Raw genomic sequence first — 11914 nt, forward strand, 5'->3', positions numbered from 1 at the left:
AAATTTCTGCACAGTGAGTATAGATAACATTCGTGTAATATTTAATGGAAATTGTAAATATATTTCATCTAAAATTTTTTGAGCTTGTCATGTACACAATAAATTATTTCAATTCATTTTTCGGGCAAGCACAAATTCAGGAGCTACAAATGCGCTAGAAAAATTTATTCTATTATTAATTAATTATAAAAATCCTTACACAATATTTTTGCTGTGTTCTTATACTGAAAATATTTATTTCTGTTCAAGGTATAACTCAAGGTGGTTATGGGTGGTTGTTGGAGGTGGTTGGCGGTGGTTGAAGGTAGTCGGAGGTGATGGAAGGTAGTCGCATGGTGAGGTGATGGGGTGATGGCGTAGTGGGGTGATGGGGTGGTGGGGTAGTGGGGTGATTTGCATTTTTGGCGACATTTTTCGCGATTTTAAAAAAAACTGGAATAAATTCGTTCTGGCATTATTCCGACGTAATTTTGCGAGACAAATCATTTAAGCGCAGTCCCGATACGCTGCGAGCAGCAGATCAGAAATTACAGCCAAAAAACAAAACCTGTGATTATATGAATCCTTACGTAATGTTTTTGATGTGTTCTTAAACTGAAAATATTTATTGCTATTCCAGGTACAACCCGAGGTGGTTATCGGTGGTTGTTCGAGGTGGTTGGCGATTGTTGGAGGTGGTCGGAGGTGGACGAGGAGGAGGACGAACTGAACTGAGTCTCAAAGCCCTGTTGAGATAAAAGCAGCTATCCGATAGAAATTATAGTTTATAGTTTACACAGCCCATTGCATGATATTTCATTATAAATACATATGTTTCAATGTATTGAGGAATAATTTATCAAATATACAGAGGTCATGTGCAAATAATAAATGAATTCGACCGCAGTTTGATGTATTTATTAGAGCTTTAACAATAAATTTGAGCTTTGTTACTTCTTTCATTTTATTATGGATAATCAAAAACATTTCCGACTAATCGTGCTGTGGAAGCATGGGGATTGAACCAAAGGTAGCAAAAGATTAGAAACAGTGTATGTAGAGTACGGGTATTTTTCTAATAATGCAAATAGAATAGAATACCACGCCTTGCGAATTAGCTTTCCAGTCAGAGATGAATGATGAATTTTAAGGACTGCATTATCGTTGTTGAATACTCTACGCCTCATGGGAAACGAAAATCTGTAACGATCAAATTGATGCACCGGATCATCGTCGACTTTAACTTTTGAAATGTCCTACCATTTTCGAACACCTCCTACCTCCCCCTGCCACCTCCGACCATCAATGGCCACTTTCGACCACCCCCTATCACCTTCTGCCAGCGCCGACCACCTCCTAACATTTCCGAACACCTCCAACCATCCTATTTACCTATATTACCAGATTATCTATGATATGAAAAGAGAAGAATTATTCATTTCGAAATGGGATTCTATTCGACGCACGCTCGATGTATTCCATAACATTAGTATTCATAATTATTCCAACAACTTTTCATTTGCTCTCTCGATCTTGAATTTTCATAGGCATAGAATCGAAACGTTGTTTTAGCTGGTCGCAAGTGAAGTATCTGCGTTGGGTAGAGGAGCAGAATTGTTTTTCGAAAAGTATTCGGATGGAATAAAATTCAGAGTAACTGTAATACATCACGGATGCGCTTATTTTGAACGAGATGAAATGGATGCTTCGTATATGAGACGGTATTTAACGCTGCGTAGTGGTTTAAAGACCTAGAAAGGTGATAGGAAGAGAAAGAACGACGCTTCTTAACACTTCGAGTGTATTTTAACACACATTTGAAAGATACGAGCGAAATTTTTCATCATCCAACTGTCGCAGAACGGCAGCGTTATTAGCCGACCCGTTCACTGAAGAATATATCTTCAGTCAACGGCTGACCATCGAAGGGCCTGGCCGCTTGAGTCTGGAATCAGCAGGAGAGATAAAGTGTGTATTTCTTGTATGAAATGTGAAAGCTAAAATCATTATACATCATATCATATGACCATACCTCATACATCATACATCATACATCGTACATCATACATCATCATACATAGTATCAAAGTTCGAAACCATAGTTTGGATGTCGGACGTTCAGAAAGTGACGTCACCAATTCAAAATCAGCTAGCCGAATTTCTCAGTCTGGAAACAACCGCGCAGTAGAGCGGACGCATGAGAGTCGCGCTCCGCAAATTTCGAGTACCGGGTTCTCAACCTCCCGGATCCCGCGCTTCAGGTCCGCTACGTATTTCGAGTACCGGGTTCTCAACCTCCCGGATCCCGCGCTTCGGGTCCGCTACGCGGTGAAACTCGACTTCCAGGATAAGCGCTCCGTGGTTCCTGGTTCATGTTTACAATAAATTATTTCAATTCGTTTTTCGCGCAACCCCAAATTCGGTGGCTGTCAGTCCGCTAATAAAATTTCTCGACTTCCAGGATAAGCGCTCCGTGGTTCCTGGTTCATGTTTACAATAAATTATTTCAATTCGTTTTTCGCGCAACCTCAAATTCGGTAGCTGTCAGTCCGCTAATAAAATTTCTCGACTTCCAGGATAAGCGCTCCGTGGTTCCTGGTTCATGTTTACAATAAATTATTTCAATTCGTTTTTCGCGCAACCCCAAATTCGGTGGCTGTCAGTCCGCTAATAAAATTTCTCAACTTCCAGGATAAGCGCTCCGTGGTTCCTGGTTCATGTTTACAATAAATTATTTCAATTCGTTTTTCGCGCAACCCCAAATTCGGTGGCTGTCAGTCCGCTAATAAAATTTCTCAACTTCCAGGATAAGCGCTCCGTGGTTCCTGGTTCATGTTTACAATAAATTATTTCAATTCGTTTTTCGCGCAACCCCAAATTCGGTGGCTGTCAGTCCGCTAATAAAATTTCTCGACTTCCAGGATAAGCGCTCCGTGGTTCCTGGTTCATGTTTACAATAAATTATTTCAATTCGTTTTTCGCGCAACCCCAAATTCGGTGGCTGTCAGTCCGCTAATAAAATTTCTCGACTTCCAGGATAAGCGCTCCGTGGTTCCTGGTTCATGTTTACAATAAATTATTTCAATTCGTTTTTCGCGCAACCTCAAATTCGGTAGCTGTCAGTCCGCTAATAAAATTTCTCGACTTCCAGGATAAGCGCTCCGTGGTTCCTGGTTCATGTTTACAATAAATTATTTCAATTCGTTTTTCGCGCAACCCCAAATTCGGTGGCTGTCAGTCCGCTAATAAAATTTCTCAACTTCCAGGATAAGCGCTCCGTGGTTCCTGGTTCATGTTTACAATAAATTATTTCAATTCGTTTTTCGCGCAACCCCAAATTCGGTAGCTGTCAGTCCGCTAATAAAATTTCTCGACTTCCAGGATAAGCGCTCCGTGGTTCCTGGTTCATGTTTACAATAAATTATTTCAATTCGTTTTTCGCGCAACCCCAAATTCGGTAGCTGTCAGTCCGCTAATAAAATTTCTCGACTTCCAGGATAAGCGCTCCGTGGTTCCTGGTTCATGTTTACAATAAATTATTTCAATTCGTTTTTCGCGCAACCCCAAATTCGGTGGCTGTCAGTCCGCTAATAAAATTTCTCGACTTCCAGGATAAGCGCTCCGTGGTTCCTGGTTCATGTTTACAATAAATTATTTCAATTCGTTTTTCGCGCAACCTCAAATTCGGTAGCTGTCAGTCCGCTAATAAAATTTCTCGACTTCCAGGATAAGCGCTCCGTGGTTCCTGGTTCATGTTTACAATAAATTATTTCAATTCGTTTTTCGCGCAACCCCAAATTCGGTGGCTGTCAGTCCGCTAATAAAATTTCTCGACTTCCAGGATAAGCGCTCCGTGGTTCCTGGTTCATGTTTACAATAAATTATTTCAATTCGTTTTTCGCGCAACCCCAAATTCGGTAGCTGTCAGTCCGCTAATAAAATTTCTCGACTTCCAGGATAAGCGCTCCGTGGTTCCTGGTTCATGTTTACAATAAATTATTTCAATTCGTTTTTCGCGCAACCCCAAATTCGGTGGCTGTCAGTCCGCTAATAAAATTTCTCGACTTCCAGGATAAGCGCTCCGTGGTTCCTGGTTCATGTTTACAATAAATTATTTCAATTCGTTTTTCGCGCAACCCCAAATTCGGTGGCTGTCAGTCCGCTAATAAAATTTCTCGACTTCCAGGATAAGCGCTCCGTGGTTCCTGGTTCATGTTTACAATAAATTATTTCAATTCGTTTTTCGCGCAACCCCAAATTCGGTGGCTGTCAGTCCGCTAATAAAATTTCTCGACTTCCAGGATAAGCGCTCCGTGGTTCCTGGTTCATGTTTACAATAAATTATTTCAATTCGTTTTTCGCGCAACCCCAAATTCGGTAGCTGTCAGTCCGCTAATAAAATTTCTCGACTTCCAGGATAAGGTTGCTGGGTGAGTAAAACACTTTTATAATATTTGATGGCAATTGTAATTATATTTCATCTGAAATATTACAAACTTGTCACGTTTACAATAAATTATTTCAATTCATTTTTCGTGCAAGCACATATTCAGTAGCTATAAATAATCTTATACAATTTATTATATTATTAATTAATTAATTAATATTCTTATAATACTTAATGGCAATTGTAATTATATTTCATCTGAAATATTACAAACTTGTCACGTTTACAATAAATTATTTCAATTCATTTTTCGTGCAAGCACATATTCAGTAGCTATGAATAATCTTGTACAATATATTATATTATTAATTAATTGATTAATTACATCAATCCTTACACAATATTTTTGATGTGTTCCTATACTAAAAATATTCATTACTATTCCAGGTATTACCCGAGGTGGTCGGAGCTGGACGAGGAGGAGGACCAGATGGACGAGGAGGAGGACGAGGCGGACGAGGAGGAGGCGGGGTGGGTCGTGGGAGAGGACCTCTCCTCTCCTCAGAGGAGGGGAGGGGGAGGGGCAGGGAAGGGGGAGAGGTGGGTGGGGAGGGGGAAGGGAAGGGAAGGGAAGGGCAGGGAAGGGAAGGGGACGGGGAGGGAAGGGGAGGGGAGGGGAGGGGCGGGGAGGGGGAGGGAGGGGGAGGGAGGGAGGAAGGGAGGGAGGGAGGGAGGGAGGGAGGGAGGGAGGGAAGGCGGGGGGAAGGGAGGGAGGGAGGGTGGGCGGGCGGGGGGGGAAGGGAGGGAGGGAGGGAGGGAGGGAGGTAGTGGAGGACGGATGTCAGTGCAAGCCCGTTAGAGTTAATAGAGCAGAACACGCCCGCCCGCCCGCCCGCCCGCCCGCCCCTTCCCTCTCCCTCCCTCCCTCCCTCCCTCCCTCCCTCCCTCCCCCCCCTCCCTCCCTCCCTTCCCCCCGCCTTCCCCCCCCCCCCCCCCCGCCGCCCTCCCCTACCCTCCCCTCCCCGCCGCCCTCCCCTCCCCACCGCCCGCCCCTCCCCACCCCTTCCCTTCCCTTCCCTTCCCTTCCCCCTCCCCACCCACCTCTCCCTCTTCCCTGCCCCTCCCCCTCCCCTCCTCTGAGGAGAGGAGAGGTCCTCTCCCACGACCCACCCCGCCTCCTCCCCGTCCGCCTCGTCCTCCTCCTCGTCCACCTGGTCCTCCTCCTCGTCCAGCTCGTCCTCCTCCTCGTCCACCTCCGACCACCTCGGGTAATACCTGGAATAGTAATGAATATTTTTAGTATAGGAACACATCAAAAATATTGTGTAAGGATTAATGTAATTAATCAATTAATTAATAATATAATATATTGTACAAGATTATTCATAGCTACTGAATATGTGCTTGCACGAAAAATGAATTGAAATAATTTATTGTAAACTTGACAAGTTTGTAATATTTCAGATGAAATATAATTACAATTGCCATTAAGTATTATAAGAATATTAATTAATTAATTAATAATATAATAAATTGTATAAGATTATTTATAGCTACTGAATATGTGCTTGCACGAAAAATGAATTGAAATAATTTATTGTAAACGTGACAAGTTTGTAATATTTCAGATGAAATATAATTACAATTGCCATTAAGTATTATAAGAATATTAATTAATTAATTAATAATATAATAAATTGTATAAGATTATTTATAGCTACTGAATATGTGCTTGCACGAAAAATGAATTGAAATAATTTATTGTAAACGTGACAAGTTTGTAATATTTCAGATGAAATATAATTACAATTGCCATCAAATATTATAAAAGTGTTTTACTCACCCAGCAACCTTATCCTGGAAGTCGAGAAATTTTATTAGCGGACTGACAGCTACCGAATTTGGGGTTGCGCGAAAAACGAATTGAAATAATTTATTGTAAACATGAACCAGGAACCACGGAGCGCTTATCCTGGAAGTCGAGAAATTTTATTAGCGGACTGACAGCCACCGAATTTGGGGTTGCGCGAAAAACGAATTGAAATAATTTATTGTAAACATGAACCAGGAACCACGGAGCGCTTATCCTGGAAGTCGAGAAATTTTATTAGCGGACTGACAGCCACCGAATTTGGGGTTGCGCGAAAAACGAATTGAAATAATTTATTGTAAACATGAACCAGGAACCACGGAGCGCTTATCCTGGAAGTCGAGAAATTTTATTAGCGGACTGACAGCTACCGAATTTGGGGTTGCGCGAAAAACGAATTGAAATAATTTATTGTAAACATGAACCAGGAACCACGGAGCGCTTATCCTGGAAGTTGAGAAATTTTATTAGCGGACTGACAGCCACCGAATTTGGGGTTGCGCGAAAAACGAATTGAAATAATTTATTGTAAACATGAACCAGGAACCACGGAGCGCTTATCCTGGAAGTCGAGAAATTTTATTAGCGGACTGACAGCTACCGAATTTGAGGTTGCGCGAAAAACGAATTGAAATAATTTATTGTAAACATGAACCAGGAACCACGGAGCGCTTATCCTGGAAGTCGAGAAATTTTATTAGCGGACTGACAGCCACCGAATTTGGGGTTGCGCGAAAAACGAATTGAAATAATTTATTGTAAACATGAACCAGGAACCACGGAGCGCTTATCCTGGAAGTCGAGAAATTTTATTAGCGGACTGACAGCCACCGAATTTGGGGTTGCGCGAAAAACGAATTGAAATAATTTATTGTAAACATGAACCAGGAACCACGGAGCGCTTATCCTGGAAGTCGAGAAATTTTATTAGCGGACTGACAGCCACCGAATTTGGGGTTGCGCGAAAAACGAATTGAAATAATTTATTGTAAACATGAACCAGGAACCACGGAGCGCTTATCCTGGAAGTCGAGAAATTTTATTAGCGGACTGACAGCTACCGAATTTGAGGTTGCGCGAAAAACGAATTGAAATAATTTATTGTAAACATGAACCAGGAACCACGGAGCGCTTATCCTGGAAGTCGAGAAATTTTATTAGCGGACTGACAGCCACCGAATTTGGGGTTGCGCGAAAAACGAATTGAAATAATTTATTGTAAACATGAACCAGGAACCACGGAGCGCTTATCCTGGAAGTCGAGAAATTTTATTAGCGGACTGACAGCCACCGAATTTGGGGTTGCGCGAAAAACGAATTGAAATAATTTATTGTAAACATGAACCAGGAACCACGGAGCGCTTATCCTGGAAGTCGAGAAATTTTATTAGCGGACTGACAGCTACCGAATTTGAGGTTGCGCGAAAAACGAATTGAAATAATTTATTGTAAACATGAACCAGGAACCACGGAGCGCTTATCCTGGAAGTCGAGAAATTTTATTAGCGGACTGACAGCCACCGAATTTGGGGTTGCGCGAAAAACGAATTGAAATAATTTATTGTAAACATGAACCAGGAACCACGGAGCGCTTATCCTGGAAGTCGAGTTTCACCGCGTAGCGGACCCGAAGCGCGGGATCCGGGAGGTTGAGAACCCGGTACTCGAAATACGTAGCGGACCTGAAGCGCGGGATCCGGGAGGTTGAGAACCCGGTACTCGAAATTTGCGGAGCGCGACTCTCATGCGTCCGCTCTACTGCGCGGTTGTTTCCAGACTGAGAAATTCGGCTAGCTGATTTTGAATTGGTGACGTCACTTTCTGAACGTCCGACATCCAAACTATGGTTTCGAACTTTGATACTATGTATGATGATGTATGATGTACGATGTATGATGTATGATGTATGAGGTATGGTCATATGATATGATGTATAATGATTTTAGCTTTCACATTTCATACAAGAAATACACACTTTATCTCTCCTGCTGATTCCAGACTCAAGCGGCCAGGCCCTTCGATGGTCAGCCGTTGACTGAAGATATATTCTTCAGTGAACGGGTCGGCTAATAACGCTGCCGTTCTGCGACAGTTGGATGATGAAAAATTTCGCTCGTATCTTTCAAATGTGTGTTAAAATACACTCGAAGTGTTAAGAAGCGTCGTTCTTTCTCTTCCTATCACCTTTCTAGGTCTTTAAACCACTACGCAGCGTTAAATACCGTCTCATATACGAAGCATCCATTTCATCTCGTTCAAAATAAGCGCATCCGTGATGTATTACAGTTACTCTGAATTTTATTCCATCCGAATACTTTTCGAAAAACAATTCTGCTCCTCTACCCAACGCAGATACTTCACTTGCGACCAGCTAAAACAACGTTTCGATTCTATGCCTATGAAAATTCAAGATCGAGAGAGCAAATGAAAAGTTGTTGGAATAATTATGAATACTAATGTTATGGAATACATCGAGCGTGCGCCGAATAGAATCCCATTTCGAAATGAATAATTCTTCTCTTTTCATATCATAGATAATCTGGTAATATAGGTAAATAGGATGGTTGGAGGTGTTCGGAAATGTTAGGAGGTGGTCGGCGCTGGCAGAAGGTGATAGGGGGTGGTCGAAAGTGGCCATTGATGGTCGGAGGTGGCAGGGGGAGGTAGGAGGTGTTCGAAAATGGTAGGACATTTCAAAAGTTAAAGTCGACGATGATCCGATGCATCAATTTTATCGTATATTTGATAAATTATTCCTAAATACATTGAAACATATGTATTTGTAATGAAATATCATGCAATGGGCTGTGTAAACTATAAACTATAATTTCTGTCAAATAGCTGCTTTTATGTCAACAGGGCTTTGAGACTCAGTTCAGTTCGTCCTCCTCCTCGTCCACCTCCGACCACCTCCAACAATCGCCAACCACCTCGAACAACCACCGATAACCACCTCGGGTTGTACCTGGAATAGCAATAAATATTATCAGTATAAGAACACATCAAAAATATTGTGTAAGGATAAATATAATTATTCAATCAATTAATGATATAATAAGATTTATTAGCGTATTTCTATTTACTGAATTTGTGCCTGCGCAAAAATGAATTGAAATAATTTATTGTAAACATGACAAGTTCATAAACTTTCAGATGAAATAGAATCACAATCGCCATTAAATATTATTAAAATATTATACTCACTGTGCAGAATTCCTCTTCCTCCCGTCCGTCTTGTTCTCCTTGTCTTCCTCCTCCGTGTCCTCTCCTTGAAGTCTAGTTTTGCCGGCTGGTCGACCTGGAGCGCAGGAACCACGGAGCGCTTGATCTGGAAGTCGAGTTTCACCAGGTAGCGGGCCTGGAGCATAGAAACTGCGAAGCGCTTGTCCTGGAAGACGAGTTGCACCAGGAAGCGGACCCGCAGCGCAGGATCCAGAAGGTAGAGAACCCGGTACCCGAAATCTGCGGAGCGCGTTTTTCATCCGTCCGCTCTATTGCGCGGTGGTTTCCAGACTGAGGAATTCGGCTAGCTGATTACTCTAGATCGATGACGTCAAGAGAAAAAAAATTTTGTCTGACGTCACTTTCTGAACATCCAAGCATCCAAACTTTGGTTTCGAATTTTAATACTATGCATGATGATGTATGATGTGTGACGTATGATGATATGATATGACGTATAATGATTTTAGTTTTCACATTTCAGACAGAAAATACGCACTTTATCTTTCCTGCCGATTCCAGACTTAAGCGGCTAGGCCCTTCGATGGTCAGCCGTTGACTAAAGATGTATTCTTCCGTTAACGGGTCAGCTATCAACGCCGCCGTTTTTCGACAGTTGGATCATAACACTTTATGCACGTACCTTTCAAATGTATGTTAAAATACACTTGAAGTTGTAAGAAGCTTCGTCCTATCTCTTCCTTGAAAAAAAAAATCACCGACAATCATCCTTTCATGACTTTAAATCAGGACACTGCCTTAAATACTGTCTCATATACGGAGCATCCATTTCATCTCCATCAAATTTAGCGCATCCTTGATGTATCACAGTTACTCTGAATTTTTTTCCATACGAACACTTTTCGAAAAACAATTCTGCTGATCTACCCAACGTAGATACTTCACTTGCGACTAACTAAAACAACGTTGAATGAAAAGTTGTTGCAGTAATTATGAATATCAATGTTATGGAATACGTCGAGCACGTGTCGAATAGAATAATTCTTCTGTTTTTATATTACAGCCGTATAAGTCGCAGTCGACAAGTAGTCTCACGTACTTACTTTGTACCGACCCAATCTCAAGCTTTCATTCCGACACTACTTTGGCTGCTACGAATGTCGTTGCAAGCTCGTTAGGTAGAATCGATAGAGCAGAACCCACATACGCTCTTAGGCCCACCTGGGCCCATTTGCCCCCCGAAAACAGGTCACATAAATTTACTCAAGGGTATCCGTCTTTATGTTCTTCAGTCAACGTGTAGGACTTTTATGCCTCGTATCCGAACATCACAAGTTTTTTTGGTGTAATCTTCGGACGCGACGTTTTGTGGAGATTCAGTTAAGTGACGAATAGTATTAAAATGTATTGAACGTGATTTTGGAAATTCAAAATATAGATTAGATTGCGAGGAATACACTTTTTCTTCTGTTCCGTCGACCCCTTCTTGCTCGGCTCTGAAAATTTATGAAACCTTTACATTTCTGGTAAAAATTCTTTTTCGGAAAGTTGAATGGCGCAGTCGTATGTGATTGGTTGTGTACGAAATAGAAAAATGTTTAATAATTTTCAAGTAAAAATCTAATGCTTTCAAAGCATTAAAAGCCTGCACGATGTTACAGAAGAAATATATGTATAGTGTCTTAGGTATATAATGTATAAGTACAAATATAACAGATATAGAATATAATGCATACATGTATGATCATTGGTTATAGACAACTAGATTGGTCGGATTTCATCCAATGTAAACTTACACCGTAACGTTAACCTATTACAATTTAAATTTATTATTTATCGCGATGGATGTAAAATATTTATTCAGATTCACGTATCCGCTAATATGATCTAAATTTCTAGGGTCTCATATCCTTAGAACATTCAATCCTATTTCCAGTATTTCAAGGCTCCTTTCTCCGCGGGAGACTCACCAGTCTCAAGGGTGGGCCGTAGTTGGTTTCGACGCTGTCGCATGTATCTTGAATTATCAAAGTCCCCGTATCTAAATCGCAAAAAAGGCATAAACGCCCCATTGTACATGAAATTCTGAACAAAACCACCCCAAACACTTTCATTTAATGAAAAAATAAAGAAATGACACAATTTCTACGAATTTACTCTCGCGCATTTGTATGTATTTCTTTTATGACATTTCTTTATTTTTGCATTACTAGGGGCTTCGCTTCTGTGCGCCTCACTATTTCCTTATACAGTGTCTGTTAGACAGGTGAATTTATTTGTGCTGATCTGATGGCAGGTCCGCAACTGTTGATCGGTTGTTTCCTCCAATGCAGCGCCAACCTGATAATACTATTATTATTGGCACATTTTCATCCCTACCATTCCTTCCCCACGTACATCCCTAGATAGCAGCGTCGCGACATGGCTATTTCTAACACTAAAAACTACGGACAGCAAGAGAACCACACCGCTCTGTAGAAAATTGACTTCGTTGC

The sequence above is a fragment of the Neodiprion lecontei genome, chromosome 4, assembly GCF_021901455.1.
Source record: "Neodiprion lecontei isolate iyNeoLeco1 chromosome 4, iyNeoLeco1.1, whole genome shotgun sequence".
In the NCBI taxonomy this organism is placed as follows: Eukaryota; Metazoa; Arthropoda; class Insecta; order Hymenoptera; family Diprionidae; genus Neodiprion; species Neodiprion lecontei.